Genomic DNA, 8825 nt, shown 5'->3' on the forward strand with positions numbered 1-8825 from the left:
ACAGACCGGAGTTATCTGCATTTATTTATCTCAAGATGTTTCCAAATCAATCATTACATTTGATTGTGCACATACTATTCAAAAAGAATGAAGCTGTACATCATGTGTCACCTCCTCCCAAACACATTGATTTAAGTACTGTATTTATTGAAAGGACAGGGTTTTGAGCGTAGTCGTCTCCCTGAGCTGTAGGTCTATTACAGCATATTTAATATACTCAACTAATGTCAGAAAATTGCCCTCACAAGAAATGCGTATGAAGTAATCCATGTTATTTACTGTAAACGCTGTAGAACATCATCAGAGTGGCTAAAAACACTTGAAAGAAACACATGTGGGGGTCACATCCTCAGAGAGGCCAATGCACAAAGTAATGACCTTCCTCTCAAAGTCTTTCCGGCTGAAAACTCTCCTCTCCCTGATCTCTGGCACACATCGGCTAAGTTGTCCCTTGCAAGCCTCCTGTCACACAAAATAAATTGCCTTCACTGTGAATGGGTCAAAACAACACAGAGATGTCATTATTTCACTGCAATTGATCATACCTTGGGAAACACAAGTCAATAGTTTCTATAATTGCAATGTCTCCAGCCCCTCAGAGGTTCTTCCATGTGGGCTCCTTTGCTTCTTTTCATCTTCACACTGATTACTGATTTCATGTCTCATATGTTTGGCATCCTTGAGAGGGCTGAACATTACAAAAGGATATATTTTAATGCTTTATAGAGGGTGTTCCTATGAGGCGTTTAAATATAAAGCTTCACTTTAGTTCGGAATTTCCATTTTGCACTACAACCTTTGACATTCGAAGTACTTTCACCACCGGCATCCAAGCTTTTAGTCTGGAAATCTTTTGACTGGAGCGCTCAGCAGAATTATTTGGCCTTGGGTGCCTTTTTAACATTTTTCAGAGGTAGGCTGTAATTTTCTACAAAGCACAAAAGGAAGTATACAGAACAGCCAAAGAGCTGTAGTGTTAGAGCAATATAATAGTTTGTCTTTTTATTAAGAAAATCAGCTAATTTGAGCCGCTGTGGTGGGAATGATGCATTTTCTTATTGGCAGTTGTATTTATCCTATAGACATATTGATTGGCATTACGGCTGTCAACGTCTTGGTTTTTTGGAGCCAGAAGTGACCATATTTGGATTATAAGGTGGAGCTGGAGCTAAAGCACACCCTGATTATTGTCTATTTGTCTCTAAAATGCACTCCAAAAAAATGTGCTTGTATGCTTTACATGTATATTTCCATCAAATTTTATTCAGGAGTTCAATATAAAGGGTCTGGTTTAATGTTAAGTTTGTTTATCATGTTGAGTCTGTGTGAATAAAGTAAATAACTTAGTCTTATTAAATAAAATTAATGCAGACCTATATGTAAACTTATGTGTTCGTTCAAATATTACATATAAGGTTATAGGAATGTGTTTTTTGAGTGTTTACTAATCAAATACACTGATAAAAACAGAGAAAGGCAGCTAATATTAACATTTTTTGATGAGCTTGAACCTTCTACAGTTGAACATTTTTGAATTTATAAAAACAAAACAATAGTCCCTTCTCAAAATTGTTTGCAACTAATTTTCTTTCTGTGAATTGACTAATTGATTAATTGACTTACTGTTTTGTGGATTCTATAATAAGACAAGTTTGATTGACACTCGGCTTTGAGGGCATGTATCACTATTTTTTTAATGAGCCTGCCAATTACACAGCACACTGGCAGCAACACAACATACTGGCTGATATTCAAGTCTTTGAGTAAGAAATGTATTAACAAGAATGAATACAGCTCCTTAGATCGAGTGAGATCAAGCTGACTGTGTAATATATGGCAGGTGATTCCTCTGGTTGCAAAAGTAAGTCAAATTGTATATAAGCTTATAAGAAAATGACCCTACTTCTCTATTGATTTCATACCTCCGACAACAGCTTCCTAATGAGTTTATGGTCTCAGGTGCTAATTTCAATCTTCTTCAATACTGCATGATGTTAATTTTATCTTTAGTATCTTTAGGTTTAGATTATTTGCAGGACACAGGTGATATGAAGATCAATCAATTAATCAATTGATGTTATCTGAAGTGCAGAATCACCATGCAGCATGGTAGCAAAACATTCTACAATAGGATCAATTATACAGCAGACTGTTAAAATATATATATTTTTTAAATAACACCCACATGTGAAATAAAACAACATCTGCATGTTTAAAAAGATAATGGTCCCGACTTTTGTTGACTTTTGTTGTATGGTACAGGTTTAAATGAAATGTACTGTGAGGTTGAGGCTGAGGTGGAGGCACAGGGGAGTGAGACAGAGGTGGATCTACAGATGGCTGGGCGGCAGAGTGACTGTGGAGCTGGAGCTCGGAGGTTGCACAGGCTCTGGGAATAATGAGGGGATCACAAAAATGAGTCAAGCGATTCGACAAAGTATCACAAGAGCAAAAAATATCACGGGTAGTAGCACGAGTTGTTCAGCCATAAATACCACGGTGATGAGTGGAAACAATCTGGCAGCGAGTAGAGAGAAGACCACAGTATGATGATCAGATGGGAAGCAGATGTGTGAGAGGCAGGAGCTCCAGTCAACCAGGGGAGCCACGCCCAGCCTCGGCAACAAACACAGAAAACACCACAATCATCACATTGATGGCCTTATTTGGTTGGACAGCTGAAGTGAGAGAGGGACTGACATGCAGCAAAAGGCCACAGATCACAATCAAACCCTCAGCTGCTGCGGAGAGGACACAGCCTCTGTATATGGGGTGCATGCTCTACCAACCGAGCTACTGGGGTGGTCCATTAAAGACTTAATTTGAACATGCTCCTGTAACAGGCAGTGTTAGACACATTCAATGTCGTCTGTGGCTCAGGATAATTCTGTGGGTTAGGGTTATAAGTGGCAGATTGATTGCTAAAAAATAATCCTTCTTTTTCGCCCTTAATCCATGTGACACAAACAGTTTGGATTTAGTATAGATCACATGAGGTAAAGTGATGAGGTTTGTTGCATTCGCCCACCACTGTGAGACTACATCACATAATTAAATCGAGAATGCCAACTTACCTTACAGTACCTTTATGAAACAGAGTCATGCGGCGGTGCTCCAACTGTATACAGCAAAGTGAAAAATTGAGGTACTGTGCAGAGAACAAGCTGAACAAAGGCGAGCGTGCTGAGACTCACATGGAGCTTAATGAAAGCGAAGTCCTGCAGTTTAGGGCCAGCCAAGCCTTCTGCTAGGCCTCACTTGTTCTGACACTATAGGCAAAAATCTGCCTTCCACATGAGAGTGCATCCCTCTTCTTTGAGCTCCACTGCCAGATTTGATGCGTCTCTCAGTGTCTGATTTTTGCATTCATTCTCCAGAGTGGCACACAGTCATCATTAACCTGAAGAGACGGTGTTGGTTTGTTAAAAGTGCATATTCACACGCATCAACCTGGATATACGGGACACACGTACAGACACAGCTAAAGCAGGAAATATGGGATCTACACACATCATCACTCCCTAATAGCCTCATATAATACACGCACATTGAGTGTATGTAATTTATTCATACTCACACAAACACAGACATATTCACACGCTACATTGTGTCAGTATCATCAGTCCCTAATGTAACCATCTGCTCCACTCTGTATTTCTTTTATGCATAAAATGCTAACCAACTCTTGGCAAGAGGCCCTCACTCACCATCTCATATGCATCACAGCAAATTAATGAGTTACCTGAGAGAGAACATGAATAGAGCTTTTGTGGGTCTAATGGGAAATTAAAAATGGCTAACAACCCTGAATCAGCCAAACTAATGGAGAATGCTGCTGAAAGCTTTTCCGGACGCACCAGAACTGCACCTAAACTGCCAGTGTGCCGAAAAACAAACAGGAAGACCTGCATGACGGGTCTATAATGACCGATAAAGGAGAAAGAAACAAGCTGGGGTGAACTCAGCGAAGAGCAACATTACTCGGTTAAGAAAACCTGTCTTGGTCTATTATCGGTCCATCTATAATGAATCGGCATGCTTTAAACCAACATTGTGTAACTTCTTTACCTTTAAAATAACAGCTTCAGCTTTACATACGTTTACTTCAAGATACAAGTTTTCAACACGTAACATTGTTATAACATAATGAGGTTTGTTTGTAGTTAGTACCTACATTACGTCTGACTGTTGTAAGACAGTGATGTTGCACTGAAACTGTGGGGGGCGCCAATTCCCACAAATTGCCGATTTTCTACGTAATGTTGCTTTAACAAAACACGCCTTGGTCTAGTATCAGTCTATCTCCCAAACGTTCTCCTTTTTGAGGGGCCAAGATTGAAACTTAATCATGAATCATGGGCGAAAAGTAAGCAGCTATTATTTTGTATTGTTAGGATGAAAAATGATCCTGAAGCCCTGAGAAGCAAGTGAGAAAAAACTCATTCTAGCGATGCTTTTTCTAAATCTGATCTAAATGGTTTTCTGTCTTGTTTTTTATGACTTAGAGGTGCTATTTGTAAGAAAAGTTGATTTTTGAGTCTCATTACCAAGTCGTCTAATACTGTCACATTGGGATTGTAGGTCGGGCTGGCCGCCATCCCAATGCCTCAGTTTTTGACGAGCTGATAAACCCAAAGCGTCAGTATTTGATGACTTGGGAATGAGACTCAAAAATCAACTTTTGTTACCAATAGGACCTTTTTAAGAAATGGTTAAAATGTCTTTGTTAATGCCTTTTTTTTTTTTAACTTGCCTCTAACGGCTTTGTTAATTGACTGACATCCTGCACAAACTATATTAATTGATAATTGAGTTTAGATTTTTCACAAACATCTGGTGGGCCAAATCAAACCTTATGGAGGACCAACTTTGGCCTGTGAGCCCCACTTTTAAAGCTTCCCTATAGATAGACCAGGGCTGCCCAATTTATTTAAGATTATGAGGTTTATGCTGAGCTGTTTCGAAATCTGATTTTCAAGTCTGTTTGTTCTCCAAAGTAGGGAGTTTTGTACAGCATGAACACAGATCTTTAGGCTCAGGATGTTCTAATAACAACAACAACAACAACACTTTCAAATGGCTTTCTTTGCATTTATGACGAGATGTCCCTCGGGATAGCAGAGCTTGTCACTGGAGATGAATGCTTCAAAAGATGAAACGTTATTAAAAGAAAGTGATTTGCTGGCTTTTCTTTTCTTATTGTCAACAAACTCTATGAAAAGAGCTAAACCACAAATGAATTGATCCTACTAACAAGTTTTCTCTGTCTATTTAAAGCCCTGATATAGTATTTTCCTCTGTTTTTTCCTACTTGCATGGGTATGTTCCCTCGTGGACATCGACATTTATTTTGAAACAATTCTTCAAACGCCAATTTATTAATATATTAGTCCCCACCAAAAGCATTAATTCCTCCGAATGACCTTAGCTAAACACGAAGGTTCCCAGATCTTTTTTCTGTAATTGCTTAGTCTTTTTAAAAATTAAACTATATTTACATCTTCATCATCAGTAGGAATAATGGGTCTTGTTGAGAGACGGATATTCTTTGTTTGCTCTTTCCATTGTTTTGACAATAAGAAACATATAAAACCAAGAGAGATATCTGTATATGTTATGGTTCAGGTGATATGTATACCTTGGGAAATAGTACATTTATTATGTTACGAAAAACACAGCATACATAATAAATGAATGCTACGGTACAGTTTTGTTATGAAATGCCGTAAATCATTATTCATTTAAGACGATAACATGTCCCCTAACATTTAACACCATGAGCCTGGAGGTGAAACTCATGCAAGATTGGCAGGAAATGTAATAATCTTTCATCACGTATCATCCCAAATTATAATTTGGATTGATTTGGAGGAGGGGACTGCAAATTAAAAAGGGTGGCAGCATCAACACCCTTCAAGTCCCCCCTTTACACCTCCTTTGACTTCACCTCTTCTATAAGCCAACATGGTTTAATCTGAAACACAAGCCTCGGGTTGCAAAAGTCACTCTACATCTTGTCAGGACAATATTTTCACTGCCTCCTTTCCCCAGCGGCGATGACCTTCCTGCGTCTCTCTGATCTGTGCCAGCCCACAGCCACAGCCCACATTGACAGGACTGCAAAAGGCAGCCAAGCATATCTTAATCCATTCTAGCTTTGCTTTGCTCTGGCCTGGGTTTTCTGAGGTGCTGCTGGAGTTCTCTCTGTGTATAAGGAGGGTTTTTCTCCACCAGCTGGTCCATTAGTCCGAATGGATGATGCTGGTAAAGGCTCGGGAGTTTCAGACAGCCGACGTCGTTTCATGTTACATTGCTAAACCTGCCATTTTCTCTCTGACGTTATCTTACTGAAATATTCAAGGCTGTTTTTGTGAAAGTGTGCACACTGTTTCAATTTGCCCTGCGTGTAAACGCTCTTTTTGTTAAATTATTCAGCGGGAATAAATGTGCCAACATGCTCATCGTACAGTAAAGAACGGTCTTAGAAGGAGAAAACTCGTTTTTGTCTCCGATGCGGAGCGCTTTTTCAAAAGGGAATCACACAGCATTAACTGCACGCTGCAGTTCAAGTACCTTTTGAATGAAGCCACATCGCTCACAAACGGTAGAAAGCTGTCTTTCAATTTTGTACCTTTTTACTCTTGTTTAGTTTATTCTTCCTGTTGAATTGGATGAATAAATTGAGTCTTAATGAATAGTGAGCAATTATTTGCTTTAAAAAGACTAACTTGCAAAGACGTCCAAAGGTCTGTTCCCATAAATAACCACATGGCTTCATCAAAGCCCAGCATAGCACACCACACCACGGCTTTTTCTTTTTTTTTTGCTTTTTTTTTTGCAAAGCACACTTAAAGATAACAGCTGTAGACTGTTCCACTTTATATAACTCCCCTCCCGTTGAGCTTAAACAGCAGGATAGAGGGGTGTTTGCACTTGAAAATGACAACTAAAGGTGTGTGTACGGCGCTGTATGTTGCTGGTGGGTTAGTCTGTGTGTCTTTCCAGTTCCCTTCACAGATGGAGGAGGAGTGCCCCAGGTAAGTGGAGACCAAGCCAAGGATATGAAACAGGGATGACCAGTCTCCCACCGGAAGACAACAGAGGAACTGAGGGATTGTGGGATCTGCGCTACAATAGATAATTAGTCAGGAACATCTGTTGTAGGAAGTTCCCCTGCACCTCGTGGGCCACAGATCTTAAATCACTCTTTGGCTCAGGGTGGAGAGTGAGCAGCTCAAGCTATTTGCTTTGATAAATCATTTGTATTAATCACCGAGGTCCACCTGTGTTCTTCCTTATGGCTGTGATGGCGTGGTGCGTGAACTTAAGTCGGTCCCAATGTGGTGAAAAACTAACCATAGTATCAAAAGAAATGGAGCTAAATTAAACATTTTAAACAAGTCTGAACTTTTCCCAGACCTCATCTTTCTCACTTTAAAATTTAATCTCTCAGCTCAGCCTCAAAACACAGCCTTAAGTGTGTGTCTAGGCAATGTCATTCCTTGCATTTTATTTGAAATGCAGATGTGAGTCCCATTTTTCAGTTACAGCTTCAACCCAGGATCATGGTTACTAAATGTCCCTACGCCTCGTTAAAAACATCCAGTGTCTTCATGCCTACAAATGCTGCAATCCTATCTCGGACAGTTGTCCCTCTCCTGACAGACATCTCGTCCAGCTATCGCACAAAAATGTAAAATGCCAACATTTTATTTCTAGCCACTGAGTCGACAGTTTACATCGTGGTAAGGGGATGTATTGATGATGTCTACCTGAGTGCATGTGTTTATAAAGGTGAAACCAACATGTTTCTTATTATTTGCAGAGACAAAACAAGAAAGAAGTTTGAGGTAAATAAATATTTGTGCATATGAAAACTTAAAGCTGCCTTCTTGTGCTGTGGTTCAGAAAGCACAGCAAGGACCCTTCCACATAGATAGCTGGGTTTAGAGAGCTCCTGCAGATGACAGCGAGGGAATGTCCGCTCTCATTGGCTGTAGCTCCAAAACGGCGGCAGGGCATCGGCTGATTGTGAACAGCTCAATCGTAGCACTTGTTGTTCGCGGGAGTGAACGCCGATTTGACAGTTATCTGCTGCTTTTGACGGCGATCTCCAGAAACTGTGAGTGAGTGAAGAATCAGGGCTACATTCCTGTAATATGAGGAGATATTTCACTCTGGACTTAAGGGGTGGACCGACCATGTGGCTAAAAAATCAAGCAATCACGCTGCATCTCAAAGCATTGAGGGACATTTGCACACCACTAACATAATGCAGGACCCCTTTTAGCAGAATGACAGTCCATTGACCCCCACCTACCTCTAAAATAAAAAGATACCCTCACTGACATCATCTACTGTCACCCTCAATCATCAAATGTGGCACCGGGGGCCGTCCCTGCTGCTGGTGTAGTATAACCTGACCATTAGCAAAGGAATGGATGCTATTTACGGCGTCAAGAAATGAGGTAGATAAATAAATAAATGCGCCACAAAATGGGGCCAAGGAGAAAAAGGGCAGTTAGAAATCCATCAGAATGTCATTTTGTGTGTCTCTGCCTCTCTCTCCTCTCTGCCCATCCAGATAGATATCTGCTCATTGCAAACCTCACTTCCATTAACCTGTTCACAGGTTGCCAAGAGAGGGAGTAGTATTTTTCACCTTTCTATTAACTGCCCCTGACTGAGTAGACGCCCACTAACCCTTCTTCTTCTCCCCCAACTTTTTGCTCTGTTCGAGTAAATTCCACGAAAGATAATTTCCTTTTCAAATTACGGCAGGCCTTTTCACTGACCCGATGGCATTGTGATAATGCAGTGTGGGA

The sequence above is a fragment of the Pagrus pagrus genome, assembly GCF_965226575.1.
Source record: "Pagrus pagrus genome assembly, chromosome: 3".
In the NCBI taxonomy this organism is placed as follows: Eukaryota; Metazoa; Chordata; class Actinopteri; order Spariformes; family Sparidae; genus Pagrus; species Pagrus pagrus.